The 12,419-nt window shown below is 42.7% G+C and overlaps 1 pseudogene; it reads left to right on the forward strand.

Annotated features, from left to right (window-relative positions):
• The first annotated feature begins 8,128 nt into the window (after nt 1-8,128).
• On the forward strand, nt 8,129-9,023 carry LOC104661887 (annotated as a pseudogene).
• The last annotated feature ends 3,396 nt before the right edge of the window (nt 9,024-12,419 follow it).

The raw sequence follows: 12,419 nt of genomic DNA on the forward strand, positions 1-12,419 counted from the left end.
GATCAATTCCTAGGTTCCCAGTTACATACCTGGGCCGAATTAATGTCCATCCTGGGTATCCCTGTCTTAGGGGAAGAAAGGGGGATGATTCACAGGTCTGCTATGACAATTTGGGAATGTGAACACCCTCCTGGCCAAAATGTTCCTGCAGCAGACCAGAAATTCCCAGCCCAAGATCCTCAATGGGATAACAACAACACAGTCCACTGGGAAAACATGAAAGATCTTAGGAAAATGTAATCAAAGGAATTTGGGAGTCAGTGCCCCGTGCTCAGAATCTTTTCCGAGCCTTTGACTTACAACAGGAAAAAGATGAAGACCCCGTGAAATTTCTAGAAAGACTAAGGGAACAAATAAGGAAATATACAGATTTAGATCCAGAAGACCCTCTCGGACAAGAAATGTTAAAGCTACATTTTGTCATAAATAGCTGGTCAGATATAACAAAAAAGTTGCAGAAACTAAAAAACTGAAAAAACCAGTCTGTAGAGGAACTCCTAGGAGAAGCCCAAAAACTATATGTGAGGAGAGATTAAGAAAAGCAAAAACAAAAAATGAAACTTATGCTATCCACCTTCCAACAGATGGCTTCAAGCCCACACACTTCTAAACAGAGACTCCAGGGGGCCAGGAATTATAAAGGGTCCAAATCCCTGTTTGGAGGACCCAAGCCTCCAACTAGGGGAGCCAGACCCTCAGCTAGCAGGTGCTCTACAGAGTATGGGGGAACAAGGTCAAAGAATCCTAGAACTGAGAGAGAAGAAGGAGAAGATAGTTGCTTCAAATGTGGAAGAACAGGCCACTTCAAAAGAGAATGCCCCAAGTAGGGGAAGGAAAAAGAAATTGTCCTGCTCATGGCATTTGAGGAGGAATAGGGAGATCAGGGGCTCTATCTTTTCTATCTCAAGTCCCACCAAGAGCCCTTGATAAATTTAGAGGTGGGACCCAAACTTGAGCTTATCACCTTTTTAATAGATTCAGGGGCGCACTCTGTTTACTATTGGCCCTCTAATACGAACTGCTCATTAGAGGAAATTTTTGTCTCAGGGGTAAAAGGGGAAAGATTTAAAGCCAAAGTTTTAGAAGAAACAGAAGTTAAATACAAAAACTGATAAACTAGTATTAAATTCCTACTAATCTCTGAAGCAAGAACAAACCTGTTAGGGAGAGACCTGATGTTAAAATTAGACATAGGCTTGCGTGTCTGCCCTGAAGAATTTTTCACTTCATTGAACCTGTTCACCACCACAGAAAAAAGTTACATTCATCCCAATGTGTGGTCAAAAGAAGGGAACCGAGGGAAAATATGAATCCCCCGCCCCCTCACCCCCACATTCACATAAAGTTGAAAACCCCTGGAAAAATAGTAAGAAGAAGGCAATATCTAATTCCCCTAGAAGGCAGGATAGGCTTGAAAACTGTGATTGAAGGTGTTATTGAGGATAAGTTACTTGAACCCTGTATGTCTCCACATAATACCCCTATAATACCTGTAAAGAAATCAGAAGGGTCATGTTGGCTAATACAAGACTTCCAGGCCATTAACCAAATAGTCCAAACCACTCATCCCGTTGTCCCCAATCCGTATATTATCCTCAGCAAGATTCCATATGACCATCAGTGGTTTACAGTAATAGCCTTAAAGGATGCCTTATGGGCATGTACCTTAGCTGAAGACAGCCGAGACATATTTGCTTTTGAACGGGAAGATCCTTATTCAGAACAGAAGCAACAATACCGCTGGACGGTCCTGCCTCAAGGATTTACAGACTCTCCCAATCTTTTCGGCCAAATTCTTGAACAAGTTTCGGGGAAGATATCTGTCCCGGAGTCTATATGCAGGCTCCAATATGTAGATGACATACTTGTGTCTGGGAAAGTCATAGAACAAGTATCTGATTTCTCCATCAGTCTTCTCAATCACCTGCAAGGGGAGAGATTACAGGTAGCAAAGGGGAAGCTCCAATTTGTAGAACCTGAAGGCAAGTATTTAGGGCACCTGGTAAGTGCAGGCAAGCGAAGAATAGGACCCAAAAGAGTCAAAGAAATTATGTCCTTACCTCTGCCTAGTACAAAACAAGAGCTTAGAAAATTTTTCAGGCTAGTTGGATATTGCTGCTTGTGGATTGATTCATATGCTCTAAAAGTCAAGTCTCTGTACTCTCAAGCTTACCCAAGAAAAACCTGACCCCCTCCTTTGGGCCCCAGAGGAAGTCAATGATTTTAAAGAATTGAAACACTCATAACTGCTCCTGTTTTAGCTCTGCCTTCCCCCAAACAACCATTTCATCTCTTTGTCAATGTAATAAAGGAGTAGTTTTAGAGGTGCTTACCCAAGAACATGGGGGCCACTAGCAGCCTGTGGCCTTTTTATCAAAAATTTTAGACCCAGTAACCTGTGGATGACCCAAATATATTCAATCTATAGTGGCCACTGCTTTGTTGATTGAGGAAAGTAAAAAGCTAACCTTTGGGGGAAAGTTAACTGTTGACACACCTCACCAAGTTAGAACAATATTAAACCAAAAGGCAGGTAGATGGCTTACAAGCTCAAAGAATTCTAAAATATGAAGTCATTCTATTAGAAAAAGATGACTTCACTTTCACCACGGACAGTGCTCTTAACCCAGCTGCTTTCCTAACTTGGAATCCGAACCCCAAAGATCCTGAACATGACTGCCTAGATCTCATTGATTATCATACTAAGGTTAGACCTGATTTAAGAAAAAACCCTTTTAAAACATGACATCATCTTTTTATAGATGGCTCCTCCCTGGTGGTTGAAGGAAAAAGACACAGTGGATACTCTGCCATAGATGGAAAAGTTCTGCTGAAATAGAATCTGGAAGATTGCCAAAGAATTGGTCTGCTCAAACTTGTGAATTGTTTGCGTTAAATCAGGCTCTAAAATATTTACAAAAGCAAGAAGGTACCATCTATACTGACTCTAAGTACGCCTTTGGGGTAGTGCATACCTTCAGAAAAATTTCGACTGAGCGGGGTCTAATCGCAAAGATCAGGACCTTGTCCACAAAGAATTAATCACTCAAGTTTTAAAGAGCTTACAATTACCAAAAGAAATAGCTGTTGTACATGTCCCAGGGCACCAGAAAAGTTCTACCTATGAAAGCTGGGGGAATAATCTCGCTGACCAAATTACGAAACAAGCTACCATCTCTCAAAGAGCACCTATCTTCCTCCTGACTCCCTGTCTCTCACCGCGAGTTACAATCTGTATCTTCTCTTCCACTGAAAAGGAAAAGTTAGAGAAACTGGGAGCTAAAGAAAACTCAGAAGGGAAGTAGGTATTACCAGATCAAAGGAAAATGATTTCCAAACCACTTATGAGAAAAATCCTGTCCCAACTACATCAAGGGACTCACTGGGGACCTCAAGCTATGTTTGATGCAGTTCTCAGAGTCTATGGATGTATAGGAATTTATACCTTAGCAAAACAAGTTGTGGACAACTGCCTAATATGCAAAAAAACTAATAAACAGGGCCTACGGAAACAACCTTCTGGGGGCAGAAGCCCAAGACTAAGGCCATTTCCAAGTATTCAAGCTGACTATACGGAAATGCCCCCACTAGGTCGCTTTAAATACCTAAGAGTAATAGTAGACCACTTCACTCATTGGCTTGAAGCCATTCCCCTCTCCAGCACAAAAGCTAATAATGTGGTTGAAATATTACTAGAAAACATAATACCTTGATTCAGGATAGTAGAAAACATTAACTTAGGCAATAGAACTCATTTTACTGCAAATATTATTAAAGGGCTTACTTAAGCTTTAGAAATTAAATGGAAGTATCATACCCCTGACATCCACGCTTGACAGAAAAAATAAAAAAGATGAATCAGACTTTAAAGAATCATCTAACTAAGTTAATTTTAGAAACTCGATTACCCTGGACTAAGTGTCTCCCCATCACTCTACTCAGGATCCAAACTGCCCCTCGAAAAGATGTTGGTGTATCCCCTTATGAAATGCTCTATGGGTTACTATGTTTAAGTTCCACTAGTGATATTCCCACTTTTGAGACCGAAGATCAATTCCTTAGGAACTATATACTTGGTCTATCTTCTACCTTATCTTCCTTTAGGACTAAATGTCTCTTAGCGCAAACCCCGCCTCTTGAGTTTCCAGTCCATCAGCACCAGCCCAGAGACTACATCCTCATTAAGAGCTAGAAAGAAGAAAAACTTAAACTGTCCCGGGAGGTACCATATCTAGTGCTCCTCAACTAAAACTGCAGTCCAAACCGCTGAGAAAGAATGGATCCATCACACCCAAGTCAAAAAAGCACCACCCCGTTCAGGGTCATGGGCCGTAGTCCGAGGGGAAAATCCTACCAAACTAAAACTAAGAAAAGTTTAACTCTCTTTCATCTATTCTAATACTCCTTCTTTCCTTGTTCTGTTGCTAGCCACCTCGTTATTAATGTAACTGAATCAGACTCACCCAAGACCATAACCTTTGATGCTTATTTAGTTATGCCTTGTGGGGATTTCCAAAGCCAGAGACAGCTTGCAGGAGCAAAAAAAAAAAAAAAAATCTCTGCCCCTCCATAGCAGATGCTTCTAAATAGTTTAGGTACTTATTTTGTCATACTTGAAAATATGTCATTTGAACCACTGAATGTCAAGACTGGATCCCGTCGGAAGATTTCCCACTATCAGTTCTAAAGCCCTGTATCCATTTTACTAAAGCAAGTGCTCTTCCCAGTTGTCAACATAACCAATGTAACCCAGTACAAATTTCCATCATCATCCCAACTCTTCAAGATCCCTCCCCGACACTAGACCATTTTTATGGTATGAGAACAGATACAACAAAAAAAGACTCCATAGGATTTTTTGAGTTGCACCTCATTACATCCTCATCCCTCACATCGCCACCTCTATCCTCTTCTAAACCTGCTGACCAGACCACTGTCTCTTCACCTAATGACAAAACCAAAGTAGCTATTGTAGAGGTTAAAAATTTAAAACAAACACTGGCAATTGAAACAAGATACCAAGATCCAAATGCCTGGATGTAATGGATTGAATATTCTGTTCACACTCTAAACAAAAACTGTTACACTTGTGCACACTAGGCCCAAGTTGTCCCCTTTCCACTTAGATGGTTTTCTGACCAACGGGACATGAGCTGTATGGTGGCTCTTTTCCAAGACCCCACAGCCTGGGGTAATGAATTCTGTTGCATTCTCTCTCTGCTAATCCCTGAAGTTCAACACCCTGCAGGTCAGCCCCCGAGGGCTATCCAGCCTCCATCTCCAGATGCCAATTTTACTTCATGTCTCTCACAACAGGGAGAAAATCTGGCATTTCTTAGAGACATAAAGGGATACAGTGAGCTTGAATCTTTCCAAGAGCTTACCAATCAGTCTGTCCTTGTTCATCCCTGAGCTGATATATGGTAGTGTTGTGGTGAACCCCTACTGGACACTCTGCCAAGTAACTGGAGTGGCACCTGCACTCTAACTCAATTGGCCATCCCTTTCACCCTGGCAATTCTTTTTTTCTTTTTGAGACGGAGTCGTGCTCTGTCACTCAGGCTGGAGTCCAGGGGCACGGTCTCCGCTCACTGCAAGCTCCGCCTCCCGGATTCACACCATTCTCCTGCCTCAGCCTCCTGAGTAGCTGGGACTACAGGCGCCCACCACCACACTCAGCTAATTTTTTGTGTTTTTAGTAGAGATGGGGTTTCACCGTGTTAGCCAGGATGGTCTCGATCTCCTGAACTCATGATCCGCCTGCCTCGGCCTCCCAAAGTGCTGGTGTTACAGGCATGAGCCACTGTGTCCGGCTCACCCTGGCATTTCATCAACCAGAAAAGGGGAAACCACAGCACCGTAAAATGAGAGAGGCCCCTCATGGATCTTTCAACTTTCATGTCTATATAGATGCAATTGGAGTCCCACGGGGGGTACCTGATAGATTCAAAGCCTGAGACCAAATAGTGGCAGAATTTGAATCATTATTTCCACGAGTAACTATTAATAAAAATGTAGATTACGATAAACTATATGTATTATAACCAACAATGATTTATTAATTACACTAGGGATACTGTCAAAGGAATAGCTGAACAATTGGGCCCCACTAGCCAGATGGCTTGTAAAAACAGAATGGCCCTAGATATGCTATTAACAGAAAAAGGTGAAGTTTGTGTTATGATAGAAACCCAATGCTGCACCTTCATTCCCAACAATACAGCCCCTGATGGAACAATTACAAAAGCTTTACAAGGTCTTACCTACCTATCAAATGAATTAGCCACAAATTCTGGGATAAACGACCCTTTCACAAGATGGTTAGGGAAATGGTTTGGTAAATGGAAAAGACTCATGGCCTCTATTGTTACTTCTCTGACAATTGCAATAGCTGTGTTTATTCCTGTTGGATGCTACATCATACCCTACATTTGTAGACTAGTCCAAAGACTTATAAAAACAATTGTTACCAGAACCTTCCCTAGTTCTTCCCAATCCTATGCAAATAAATTCTTTCTCCTGGAAGAACAATAAAGTCAAGTCAGGTTAGATAAGTTTGAGAAAAAATGTATAAATTCAAGAGGGGGAAATTGTTGTTAAGAACAAATAGCTCCTCTTCAAAGGGTTTTGGTTCCTGGTTCTTTGTTCTATTCTAAAAGGTAATTGTACCCATTCATCTGTCAGCCCTCCCTAACTCTGTTGTGCCCAAACACCCCAAGATATACCGTACAAATCAAACGCCCACTCTTGCCTCCTTTAATGATGTCAACAGTAGCCAATTGGAATTAGCCTCGATTGTGTGGTCCAAACCCAGCCTGCAGGGGGAGGACATAGGAACAGGATCTGCATTAGGGATAAAAAAACTCCTGCTCTCCTTTGTTTTGCACACTCTCCCTTGCCTCTGCCTTGCATGCAGAAAGCACCCTTGCAGCACTGAAAATTTGTTTCTAACATAATGTTATGCCAGCATCAGGTTGAAAAGTAAGCCACATTATATAGGATTAAATAAAACCCATCTGATGACATTTTATGGGGGCCACCAACTCCACCTTGCTTCTAACCTTTAAGCTGTCCTTTTTCATTCCTGGGTGTAGGCTGAACTAACTTTGGGAAGGAATTCAGTTCATGGTTTGACTCTGAAACAAAATTGATAATAGCCCTTTCCCGAAATGATCCCCTTCCTGCCTGGTAACCAGTCAGCCTTTGTAGAACTAACAAATTCGCTACAAGATTTAAAATTATAGTTTAGGGGTCATGCAGCCTCTGGCTGCAAGAGTCCGAACCTCCCCAAATTGCTTCTGAGGATAACATCACTATTGTAAAACCTAAGATCAATGTTTGAGATATTTTGCAGACCCTGCACTCAGCTGACACCACCCAGATCAGTAATCTGGCTCAATCAGTTCTGTCATCCCACCCAGGAGCAGAAAACAGCAAGAAAAACTCACTTTGACTCTCTTATGACTCCATCTCCAACCTGACCAGTCAGCACTCCCTGCTTTCCCAGCCCCTACCTGCCAAATTATCTTTAAAAACTCTGATCCCCAAATGCTCTGGGAGACTGATTTGAGTAATAAAACAACTCCTGTCTCTACACAGCTGGATCTGCATGAATTACTGTTTCTCCATTGCAATTCCTCTGTCTTGATAAATCAGCTCTGTCTAGGCGGTGGGTAAGGTGAACCCACTGGGTAGTTACGAAAGTAACCCCTCCCTCGCTGTGTTTCTTGCTACATTTATAGCTACCTATTTGCTTGAAAATTCCAAATGCTAATCTTTAAACAATCCAGGCAAGAAGCTGAGATGGCAGTTGCAATTTTCCCCTTTTTGAGAAGAAATCAGTGCGTGGTTAACCCATAACCCAATCCCTGCCAAGATGAGGCCAACCAGGCCTCTGGATGTCCATTACTCAAACTAGCCATCAGAAAACGGCAAGCAGTGCTGCACTCCAGACCACTTCTGTGCATGGTTTCCATGCAACATTTCCCCTTAAAGTCCCTTTAGTGGCATGGCGCCAGAGGAGGAAGTGGTGAGGTTGTTGCCTGCTCTGTGCTCACCGCTGGCTCTGGGGGCGCAGAGAGGGGCCGTGGTCTCCACGGCTGCCTTATGCTCCCCTGCAGTCCTCTCCATGTTCCCTGGCACCATCACTCCCCTTCCTAAGGCCGCCGCTTACCCCAGGGTCTATAGAAGTAATGGAAGGACCCCTCAACCTGGCTCATCAACAGAGCAGATGAGCAGACCATTTATTAGCAGCAGGCAAATATGAAGAGGCTATTTCTTGTCACAAAAAGGCTGCGGCCTATCTTTCTGAAGCCATGAAGCTGACACAATCTGAACAGGCTCAGCTTTTACTGGAATGGCAAAGGAATAGCTCCTCCTCATCCAAGAGAGATGGAAAAGGCCCCAGCGTGAAGAAAGATTGAAAGCCCAACAGAACACAAAGGATGTAGTCGCCCATCTTCAGGCATCTCACAAACCCTCTGCAGAGGGCCAGAGCCCCCTTTCTCAGAAGGACAGCCCTTCCACAGAGAAACGGCTGCCTGAGATTCAGGGGATCTTTGACAGGGACCCAGACACCACTGCTATATTTACTTCAGCAAAAGAGTGAGCCAGCAGAGCCATGTGTTGGAAGCAAAACCCCAAAAGATGACAAAACAATTATAGAGGAGCAGGCATCCAAAACTGCAGATTTGAAGAGGCATGTGAAATTCCTTGTGACCAAGAATGAAAGGTTAAGGAAAGAAAATAAACAACTAAAGGCTGAAAAGGCCAGACTTCTAAAAGGTCCATTAGAAAAGGAGCTGGATGTAGATGCTGATTTTGTAGAAATGTCAGAGTTATGGAGCTTGCCACCACATTCAGAAACTGCTACAGCCTCCCCAACCTGGCAGAAGTTTGCAGAAAATACCGGGAAAGCCAAGGACATTCCAGTTCCCAATTTCCTCCCTTGGATTTTTTCAACTCCAGAACTTCCCTTTAGGGAGCTCTGTGAGGATATTCTGAAAGGATTTATGAATGATTAAAATGGAAGGTCACAGAAGAGGGAAGAAGAGGAAATAATATAGTAATAGTCAATCCAGCAAAAAAATGAAAAGGGAAAAACACACAGAAGGGTCATTCTGGAAACGCTTCACCTGGCGGACTGTGGGAGCAGAGGCATTGCCAGGACTGGGGCAACAGTGTCACTGTGAAATGCATCGTGTATCTGATTCACTGACTTGAGCTAATGATTCCAACTTGGCAGACACTGAACTCGTGGAGGTTCAGTTTCTCCTGATACAAACCAAATGCCTACCTGGAATAATTTTTTTCAAGCAACAATTATTTTTCTTATCTTCAGGGTTAAAATGTATAAAAGTATGTTATGCATAATTACTCTGTAATGCCATAAATGATCATGCAAAACCTAAATAATATGGTGGCCTGAGGGGTTACCTTACATTTGAAACATGCTTTCTATCATGCATTGACTGTATGCATCTTGTTAATTCACATTTTGTTTGTTTAAATAAGGTGTGTAAGAGACACACCCTTCTAGATGAAACTATATGTGCTACACTTTTTACTACTCATAATGATAACCTTAAGACTATCAGGAGAAATATTTCAATTTCTACTTTATGAAGAAAGGAACCAAATTATTATGCTTTTAAAACAAATTACCAGTTTACATAATTAATCAGGGTGCATTTTAAGTTCTAACTTTGTTTATTGTATAATGCATCATTTGAAAATACCAAGGAGGAATTACCCTTTAGTTTTAATGATGGAAGAGTGGAAATAATGCTAGTTGGCAGTATTTGATTGTAAGAAATCAACAAAGTAATTGTGCGGTTTTTTTTTTGTTTGTTTGTTTGTTTGTTTAAAAAAAGGCTGGGCACAGTGGCTCATGCCTGTAAATCCCAGCACTTCCGGAGGCTGAGGCAGGCAGATCACCTGAGGTCAGGAGTTCAAGACCAGCCTGACCAACATGGAGAGACCCCCGTTTCTACTAAAAATATAAAATTAGCCTGGAGTGGTGGTGCATGCTTCTAATCCCAGCTACTCAGGAGGCTGAGGCAGGAGAATTGCTTGAACCTGGGGAGGTAGAGGTTGCAGTTAGCTGGGATCACACTATTTCACTCCAGCCTGGGCAACAAGAGTGAAACTCCGTCTCCAGAACAAAAACGAAAACAAAAACAAAAACAAAACCTTTGGCCGGATGCAGTGGCTCAAGCCTGTAATCCTAGCACTTTGGGAGGCCGAGACAGGCGGATCACGAGGTCAGGAGATCGAGACCATCCTGGCTAATACGGTGAAACCCCGTCTCTACTAAAAAATACAAAAAAACTAGCCGGGCGAGGTGGCGGGCGCCTGTAGTCCCAGCTACTTGGGAGGCTGAGGCAGGAGAATGGTGTAAACCCGGGGGGCGGAGATTGCAGTGAGCTGAGATCTGGCCATTGCACTCCAGCCTGGGCGACAGAGCGAGACTCCGTCTCAACAAAAAAAAAAAAAAAAAAACCCTTTAACCAGCTTGAGGTTTTTTTGATTTTTTGGGTTTTGTTGTTGTTGTTTTGAGACAGAGTCTTGCTCTGTTGCCCAGGCTGGAGGGCACTAGTGCAATCTCAGCTTACTGCAACCTCGGCCCTCCGTGGTTCAAGCAATTCTCCTGCCTCAGCCTCCCAAGTAGCTGGGACTACAGACATGTGCCACCATGCCTGGCTGATAAGGAGTGGAAAAATACTGAACATCAGAGGTCAGAAAAGTCAGGAAACTCCCCTTAATGCTAAAACAACAAGGTTATCTGGAAAGTCCCTAGCAGGGCAAGTGGCCATTTGTGGTTTGGTCAAAGGGCGGGAACCAATGAACAACTGACTAATGTTTAACTTTAAATGTCAGCCAATTGTAAACCTAAAACTGTAAAAATCCCCAGTGACTCTGTAACTTGCTGTAACTTGTTTGTGTCTGACTATAAAAGACGGCTGAACACCGAGCTCGGGGTCTCTCCCTAGGATCTGATACCTAGCTGGAGGGAACCGAGTTCGAACTCGAAATAAAGCGATCCCTGCCGCTTGGCTTTGTCTCTGGACTCTGGTGGTTGCTTTCGGGTCATCGCGGGTCTGGGCATTACACTGATTTTTTTTTTTTTTTTTTTTTTGCATTTTCAGTAGAAATGGGGTTTCACCATGTTGGCCAGGCTAGTCTTGAACTCCTGACCTGAGGTGATCTGCCTGACTCAGCCTCCGAAAGTGCTGGGATTACAGGCATGAGCCACCACACCTGGCCCCAGCTTGAGATTTTTGAGATGGCTTTTAGAGACTTGAGTCTGGCCATCTCCCAAGCCACTAGCACTTGAATAAACCTGCTTTCCTTTTGCCAATCTTCACTTCTCACGTATCTGGCTTTTTGAGTGGTGAGCAGCTGAACGTGAGCTCAGTTACAGAATAACACAATTGTTTTGAGATAATTATCCTTGGCTACAAGGATCAATAACAAGGGGTGGGGGGCACCAGTCTGAGATTGGACAGGCAGTTGCTAGACAGAAGTCCTTGCAGAAATATATTTTGTGTAAGGTTGTGATGGCCTTTGTGCAAGGTTGTAGTTTTTGCATAGTCTTTTGCGATAGTTTTCATTAGGCCTACAACTATGAGAACCCTCTCTTCAAGGCTTTCCCTGACTCTATTAATCAGGGTTTTGTTTTTTTATTTTTATGTTTTTAACGCAAGTGACTCTTTTAATTCTGACGCCTTTCACAATTGGCTACTATGGACATACTATTGACTGATCAGACTGTGATGCTAGCTATTGACTTATAGATGATTGATAAGTTGTAAATGATTTCTGTCTTTGGATATGAATTTCTTACCCTGTGGACATTAATTAGTTCTGTACCGAATTTAGCAATCTCATCACTGAATTATTTCTTTCACTGGTGTCAGTATACGTGGATTTCATTGAAAATCATTTTATTGCTTAGGCAACAGACTTGGGCAGTGTTTTTCAACCAGTTTATGCAAATACTCAAACTAAGCTCTAATAATGGTCACTCCCAAGATGATCTGAGCATTCCACCTGCAGACTTAAAACACTGTCAGACACCTGAGGATTTTCTAAAGCCCCACAGGTACTAATCTCAGCAAGGGTGGTAGGAACAGCTATTTGCATAACTCACATTTCCCAGGTTTAGAAACTTATTGATTTAAATATGCAAAAAAAGCCTGGGGCAGGGACTGAGTAGGTGTGAACGACAGCCGATGGCTCTGCTTAGGATCAATTAGCATTTCAAAAAGTGTCAAGTTGCTGGAAGACCTTTTTTTAATTGCTGCTAATGGGGGGTTCTAAAGGCAGCAAAGGAACTATCTGGGTGCAAATCTCATGCAAGAGAAAGGTATCCAAAAAGGGAATGTGGGAGGTGAAATGAGGGGTGGGGTGGGGCTTCA

This window comes from Rhinopithecus roxellana, chromosome 21 (genome assembly GCF_007565055.1).
Source record: "Rhinopithecus roxellana isolate Shanxi Qingling chromosome 21, ASM756505v1, whole genome shotgun sequence".
In the NCBI taxonomy this organism is placed as follows: domain Eukaryota; kingdom Metazoa; phylum Chordata; class Mammalia; order Primates; family Cercopithecidae; genus Rhinopithecus; species Rhinopithecus roxellana.